This window comes from Nicotiana tabacum, chromosome 3 (assembly GCF_000715075.1).
Source record: "Nicotiana tabacum cultivar K326 chromosome 3, ASM71507v2, whole genome shotgun sequence".
NCBI lineage: Eukaryota > Viridiplantae > Streptophyta > Magnoliopsida > Solanales > Solanaceae > Nicotiana > Nicotiana tabacum.
The window spans coordinates 131,791,685-131,800,502 of NC_134082.1; positions in this window are offsets into that span (position 1 = coordinate 131,791,685).

Below are 8,818 nucleotides of genomic sequence, written 5' to 3' on the forward strand. Positions count from 1 at the left end.
TTTCTAAGATTTGAAAACTTAAATGATATTTCTAAATGATATTTCGGGCTGAGAACTACTGTTTTACAAATGCCCAAGGGGCTTATGATGATTTCTGGACTGAGCATGGATCGGGTTGTGTGCCGCAGCAGTGTTATATTGATATTGAGGCCGAGATCCTGGTTGATTACATTGATATTAAGGTCGACGGCCTGGTTGATTACATTGATATTGAGGCCGAGAGCCTGGGTGATTATACTGATATTGATATGAGGCCGAGGGCCTAGATTTGATGCCACGAGATGGCTTTATATTGCGCTTGGGCTGTAGAAGCCCCTCCGTAGTCTGTACACACCCCCAGTGAGCGCCGTCGACGATAAATAAAATGGATGGCTCGGGCTGCACGCCGCAATGGGTACTAGAGAGTACCATCATATGCATTGCATTGCACTCATGCATAGAGTGTACCATCATATGCATTGCATTGCACTCATGCATTTGTTTTTATCTGTTATACCTGTCTCAGTAATTGGTACTCTGATTTAATTGACTTGTTGCTTCACTAATTGTTGTTCTAAACTGCCAGTCATAGTTTACTTTGTATTTTTCCACGATTTCTTATTCTCAACCTTTATTTATGTTTATTACTCACTGGGTCGGAGTACTCACATTACTCCCTACACCTTGCGTGTAGATCCAGGTACACCACAAGCTGAGTGAGGATTTGTTAGCTGAGCAGCAGTATCCGGGAGTATTGAGGTAGCTGCATGGCGTTCGCAACCTTGATCTCTCCCCTCTATCTCTATCTTTTATTCCGCATTTTTCCTAGACAGACTTGTAATAGGTGGATATTCTGTATTAGAGGCTCATATTCGTGACACCGGATTCTATTGGGCTATTGTAAGCACGTGATTTTTGCCCTATATGAGAATTACTCCGATTTTATTATTAATTATACACTTGAATATAATGACTTAGTAAATTCTCTGTGATATTTATCTATAATCTGAATAAGAATTTGGGATAATATTGTTGAATGGTCGGGCTTGCCTAGTAGTGTGTTGGGCGCCATCATGACCGGGGTTGGGGTTGTGACATCAACTGTGCCCGAACTCTTGCCAGACTACCTTCAGATTTTTTCAAATCATTCCCGTACTCACATATTTTCCTCCTAATACCATTTATGAGTCTTTCATCCGTTTGGCTCCTTTCCGGATTCTCAGCAGCTATCTTCATTCTTTGGATCTGGGCTTGAAGGGCTTTGTTTTCTTGGGCTAGCTTTTTCTTCTCCCCTTCATCAGCAGCAACCTGTACACTACTATCAAATTTAAGATCTCTGATTTGCCCCTCCAATTTGCTTATCGTGGCCCTGTAGCCTTTCTCTTTTGCTAACCAATCCCATTGTTCTTGCGCCCCATCAGTGAACTATATGACGTGGGGCCTTTTGGCAGGCCGTTCATGCTCTTGATGGACTTGGACCCTTTTTCCATACCAGGCCGTGTAACTAGGCTCTAACTCACCCTTGGACAAATCTCGTACCCGAGTCTATGACTCCAGGAACCTACACTGATGCCAAATCTGGTGAACCTTATCTTCCAGGAATGCAACTTTTGGACCTAGTTCAATGACTTGTCGACTCAAATCTTCACATGAGGGACAGTTTGGTACCTGCCTAGCTGGCGCAGAACCCTATGTGGAGCATACGGCTGAATACTCTGAAGACCCATTAATAGAAGAAAGCACACTTCGGCAGACATATAAATGACTTCACTGACCGGGAACCAACCGAATCTCCACTCAATTTTGCTTGCAGTCAAAGAACTCAAATGTCCGAACCATGCCTCCGTACCTTCTGGAAACTCATGACCCTCTTCCCGATTTTCATGTTCTTCAATGTTGTTAAGATCGGTCATACCATAATTCATGTACCCCGGAAGATGGAAAAGGTGTTCTTCCATCCAAAGTTGTAAAAGCATGTTACAACCCTCAAAAAAAAATTCCCCCGCTCGGCAAATAGTTAGAGCTCGATAAATCTCTGCTAGGATCATAGGTACAATAATGCCATTAGCCTTTTTAATCATGAAGTCGGCCATTCCTACGAGCCCCAACTCTATATGTCCATCCTTCCTCGGGTAGATTAAGGTGCCTAAGAATGCCACTATGAAGGCTAGTCCCCGACGTTCTTCCCATTTGCCTTTGTTCCCTGAATGAGTTAGACCGGTATCCGGAGCCTCAAAACCATGGGGATCCCCATAACGACGGTACAGGAAGTAGAATGTGCAAAATCCCTCAGCCAAATTTCCATCTTTGACTTCCCGACTGATACTCAGAAGGTCCAGAAACTTGTTAGGAGTCGCCGCTCTTGGTGCCACTAGGTACCGGTTCCTGAGATTCCCACTAAGACCAGCATAGCCCGCTAACTCCTCAAGTGTAAGGGTTATCTCAAAATTAGAGAAATGGAACACATTATGCGTCGGGTCCCAAAAAGGTATTAAAGCTTCAATTATATGCAACCTCGGTTTAATCTTCAAAAGGCCAATGAGACCGCCCAAAGCTTTTATCGCAGCACCTCTGTTGACTTCTCCTAGGTCATTCCATCACATATGGAGTTCTAGCGGGATTTTCTCTAGAACTTTAAAGGGTTCATTTTCAATAGTGTCCATCCTGCACATTTATTTAAAGTGATCGGTTAAAAGACCATGATTTATTTTGACTCAAAAGAAGATTATCAATTTTTCAAAATTGCAATTCAAAACAAAAACACTTTTGCAAATACGGCCCTTCAGCACCACAGGAAAGAAGATTTTAGGGTTGTGTTTGCTAATAGGCCAAAATTTGAAAAAAAGATCATAGGTGGCTATTCTTGCAAAAACAGCCTTCCGGTGCCCTTTTGGGACATTTTTGGCTATTTAGACAAAAATGGCATCACCTAACTTTCTTTATGACCAAAATGACAACATTTCAAAAAATTTGGGTTATTTTGCAAAAATGGGGTTGGACCCGGTGAGGGTTGCCTATGTATCCCACATCCGGTGAGAATCAAACTTGCATAGTTCGGGCAATTTTGACACAACAGAAAAACATGAAATAATTTTTGAAATAATTTTCCTTTTTCTCTCTTTTTTTTAAAATCTCGGTAGAGTTTCGGTATATTTTGGACACTAGATTTTTCAAAGACGGGTAATTATCTCTCTCATTCCTCAATTTGATTTTTCCAACTTTTCTCCCTTATTCTAGAAGCCGGTCAACATGCAATCCGAAGCAAATAAGTGTACAAGTAGCAAGTAAAATGCATCAGGATGATCTTTTTATTTCGGGTACACCTGTCCTAGACAGACCCAACCCCTGTGTTGAGTCCCCAAAGTCAAATGCATGTGATGCAAACAAGCGTTTCTACTAGGGATCCGGTATGAGGATATGTTATTCTAGGTTTAAAAAGTTGGGTGTATTATTCTAAACCTGGCTTACCCGAGCGGACAGCTCGAGCCAGGGGGGACAGCGTACCGGGAATACAGAAGCTTCACCGGCTTTGTAACTTGTCCGAACCTCGTTCTAAAATTGGGATATGACTCAAACAGAAAAGAGTCACACGAAGTGCATACTTCCCAGATGATTTAGAAGACTCTGAGAGAAGAAGGGTTTCGTAACAGTTTATATATAATCCAAACAATATCAAAGCGGTAAAAAGTGGCATTTAGCACATTAGGCTCAAATATGTAAAAATCAGATAATAAATAAAACCAAGTATAACAGTTATTCTAAGCTCGAATTCTTGAACCCTGAACCAAAAGTTCTGGGTTATGATCCCCAGCAGAGTCGTCAGAGCTGTCACACCTCCTTTTTTACCACCCGAGAGGGGTATATAAGGGAGTTTTTCCAATTAAAGTGACATCAATCAAAATGGAATTATTTTATTTATTTTTTAGAGTCGCCACTGGGAATAATTTAGTTGGTGTCCCAAGTTACCGGTTTATTTTAAAAATCCCAAATCGAGGAAAATTGACTTTATTTAAAATTCTGCGAAATTAGAAATTCTAGATAAGGAATTCTATTAACCTGGGAGAAGGTGTTAAGTATTCCCGGGTTCCGTGATTCGAGCACGGTAGCTTAAACTATTAAAATTGGTCTGATTATCTGATTAATTACATGTTTTAAAACTATTGTGCTTTTTTAGCTTTATAACCACCTTTTAATTATTTTAAAACCGCTTTTAGGATTTATGGAATTATTTCTTGAACAAGTTACGATTGTCGTACACTTGTTTGTTTTAGAACACGCTGCAAACCACGCTACATGAAATGTACCTGCAATTCATGATATGTGTATTTTATTAATATCGAAGTTGCTATAATCGGGTTACATGAAATGCACCCCCGAATTTGGGAATTAGGTATCATGACTATGCCACGAGAACCGTACCCATAGTCATGATGGTTTATTATAAAATGTTCCTAAAGCAAACTACAAATGTTCAAAGTGTTTTCTAGACAAGTTATGATAATGATATGAGGGCCATAGACTACATCATTTGGATGGAACACCTCAACTATTTTTTTAAAAAAAATTGGTTTCTAATTATAGCAAGCTAAACGTATTCAGTGTTAACAGAAAAACTGAATCGAATTTTAACATTTACATGATTAAAATGCATGCCTGGTTGAGCATGTGAAACCTTTGACTATTAAAGGGGAATTCGACCAACAGTAGCCCGTTGAGTGATCCACAGATAACAATCAATATTAGTTGGGCTCAAAATAGAGCCCAATACATAATCAGGGGACCGGGGGTGAATAGGCTGGCTTGCCATGGTGTGACCTTTTAATTGAGCTGATTTCCAGCCCAGTTCCTAGACAAGGAAACCAATTTATTATTCATAAGAAATAGAACAGGAGTTCAATGTCGTTTGGGCCTGAAGTTGAGCCCGAAGATAATGAATAAATTTAAATGAAGGCAGCCCAGCCTAAGGTCTATCAGGCTGCCTCGCCTGGGCTTTGGCCAAGCCCAAACCAAAAAATTCAGATTCTCTTTTTATAGCATATGCAAAAACATCAAAAATCTACAGAAAAATCTAATTTAAGTCATGCCATTAACATGAACTAAGCCTCAAATTTGACCATACACTAACTCATGCTATTGTGAAATTAGTTTAATGAATATAAAATTTATAACAACTGGTTAAGTGCATTAATTTCAATCCAGCGTACAAATGTTAAATAAAACGTAGGCTGGAATTTACAAACACAACATATTTAACCAAGTTCTTTAACAGTCCACTTATATATTAAAAGTGTTTAATGAAATGTTCGATATAATATATCACTTGATTTGAACTTCTAGGTGATGAGAACTATCCTAACAATGATAACATGCTTAAAATAAAAATAACTGTAGAAGAACTATAAAATGAACATTTTAGACAGTAACTCAAAATGAAGAACAACAATTCCTTTTAACAAGCAATGAGCTACAACTTCATTTTTCTGCACTTTCAAAGTTCAAGACATACCTGAAACAGCAAATAAAAACAGAAAGAAAGCTTCAGCAAAAAAAGTAATGAGAAAGTAGCAATCAACAGCAGGTTTCAGCTTCTTTGAACCCTCTTTAGACCCAAAAAACCAGAATTTCCATGAAAAGCTCTTAAAGTTCTCAAAGAAAATCAGATGACCAGCCAATAATGTAGAAAACTTTTTGTATATTTTCTTAGGGTATGAATCTCTCCTTTTGTGTGAAAGAAAGGGTCTATATATAGCCCTTAATAGTGCCATGTGCTGCAGAAACAGAATGGGAATTATTCTCTCACACAGCATCTTTTCCAACAGAATTGGGGACAAATGTCCACCTCTAATTGGTTTCAGCATTTTGTGCTGGCCAAATAGGGTCAACTGCCCCTATTCTAGAATCTTTTCTTCTAAAAATCCTATTTCTTATTTCCCAAATTACCCTCCTAAGTTTTCATCTGTTCAATTAACACCCTATGATTTTCTAATAATTTACTAAACTAGGCAAACACAGGCAAATGCGCCAATACCAGTAAAAAAAATCAAATAACAGATTCAAAAGCATAAGTATCTGAAAATTTAAATAAACTTAACTTCTAACAGACCAAGTTCATAAGAAACTTCACAATGCATAGGCGGACGGGTAAACAAACAATCACAAAACAACTTGAATAAAAACTAAACCTAATCTAAATATTCATTAATTAAAACAAATAACAAACAATTTAGGCTAATGATGCAAGAAGGGAACTAACAACTTATGACAGCAATAAGAAACCACTCAAGACTTAGGCTAAATTAATCAGTGCATTGAGACTAATTTAATCCCCCCCCTCCCCCAAGCAAATGATTTTGAATATGACCAATGATTGAAACAGGGATGACTGTTAAAAAGATGAAGAACAAACAGATTAACAAACTGAAAATCAAACTAGGAAGAATACTGACCAGAAATTTAAAGAAAAGAGAAGGAAAGTGGAGAGATAGATGAGACTTTACCATTTGAGGAGTAGAAAGCAAACAAAACGGCTTTTGAGGTTCGTCTCCGCCTTGACTGACCAACTGAGGTCTTTTCCTTCAAGGGATCCGGTCTTACATGGCTTTGACCGGATCTCCTTGAAAGAAAAGACTTCTGGGAGCCTAATCTTTGAAGGAAAACAACAAAGGGCTTTGGATTTCGAACGAATATAGAACCAGCAACTTTGAACTGGACAGAACCTAGCCTTGGATTTGAAATTGCAGAATTTTGTGGGGTTATTTGGGAAAATCAATGAGGTATTAAGGTCAAGGGGAGTGAGGAGACTGTGTGATGATGTTTTGGGTGGACTTGGTGAACTAGGATTTAGAATCTGATTTTTTTGATCTAAGATTTGAGGATTTGGGTGGGGATTTTGGAGAAAAGGTTTGTGGATTCAGAAAGGGGAGGGAAAGAAGACTATGGGGTGTTAATTTGGGAGTGTTTGGAGCACCGGAACCGCCGTGAGGCGATTTCCGGTGGGTGGTTGACGGCGAAGGAAGCGGGGAGATTTTTGGGGCGGCTATCTCTAGGGTTTGGTTAAGGCAGATGAGAGTGAGGGACAGGGTTCGAATATGGGGGTGAAGGTTTTTCGGACAGTTTTATATCAAGTCAAATCCAGTTCCCAGCCGTTGGATCACATGAGATCAATAGTTGGGATTCAATGGATCAAAAATGAGGTCGTTTGGCTTTAGATGGAAGGCTGGACCAGGTAATTTAAATTTGGGCCTGAATTTGGGGTGGGTTTGGGGTGTAAAGCAGCCTAATTTCAAAACTAATTCAAGCCCTTTTTTTTAATTCTCTTTTCTTTTGTTTTCTTTTTCTTTTCTTAAATTAATAAAAATCCTAAATTAATCCAAATTGTAAAAATTGAGCTAATTATCCAAATATAAAATTTATAATAATCAACTTGATCCTAAATTAAAAGAGAAAAATCACTAATCTACGAATTAAAATCAAAAATGTAAAAATGAGTCATTTTTTGTGATTTTCATTTTCAATAAAACAAATAATTAACTAATTAATCCTAAAAATATAAAAACAAAATTTAAATGCAATGCATGGTATTTTTGACATTTTTTATGATTTTAACAAAATTAAACGTGCACAAAAATGCAAATAATTAATAAAATCCTATAAAATGGCAAATAGTTGGAAAAAATCTATTTACTTTGATTTTATATGAGTATTTCGTATAGGGCAAAAATCACATGCTCACAATTGTTACCTTTTGGCTAAGAAAGAAGCAGTGATGGTGTCAGAATCGACATTAGGAGTTTGGACCCTATTTACGAGCGTAGCTTCCAACGTAAAAGGGTCAGGGATCGGCATAGTATTAACCACGCCTTCGGGAGAAACCCTAAGGCAGGACATAAGAATGTTTCCTCTTACCAACAATGAAGCGGAGTATGAAGCTTCGATCGCAGGCCTCGAATTGGCTCGGGGACTAGATTCTGAGGTCATAAAAGTCAAATGTGACTCCCAGTTGTTGGTAAATCAGGTCTACGAGATCTTGGAAGCCAAAGAGAAATGTATGCAGTAATACGTAGTGAAGGTTCAAGCTTTTATTTCTCAATTCCGGGAGTGGTCAATTATACATATCTCGAGGAAAGAAAATGCAGAAATGGACGCATTAGCTAACGTTGGCTCATCAATAGAAATGAAGGGATCGGACTCTGGTATGATCGTATAGCTTATGCACTCGATTTTGGATGCAAATAACTACTACGAGGTAAACACGACTAATTTGGTATGGGACTAGAGGAATGAAATCATTGATTACCTCAAGCACGGAAAGTTTCCTGAAGATCCCATGGCATCCCGAGCCCTGTGCGCTAAAGCAGCGCGATATAGTTTCAAAGGAGGCCAATTGTACAGGAAATCTTTCCAAGGCCCACTGGCCCGATGTTTGGGAGCCTCCAAAGCTAATTATGTTATGCGAGAAGTCCACGAAGGGATCTGCGGAAATCATTCGCGCACAGATTCCTTAGTACTAAAATTGGTGAGGGCAAGATACTATTGGCCCCAAATGGAACAAGATGCCAAATCTTTTGTTCAAAAATGCAATAAGTGTCAATGCTACGCGTCGTTGGTACATCAACCAGCAGAACCATTGCACTCAGTTCTATCTCCATGGTCGTTCATGAAGTGGGGAATGGATATCGTCGGACCACTGTCGCCAGCCCCTGGTAAGGTAAGGTTTCTTTTGATTTTAACTGACTATTTTTCTAACAGGGTTAAAGCAAGTCTTTATCAGAAGATTGACGAATGTGAAGTGGTGTATTTCTTGTGGAAAAACATAATTTGCAGATTTGGGATACCAAAA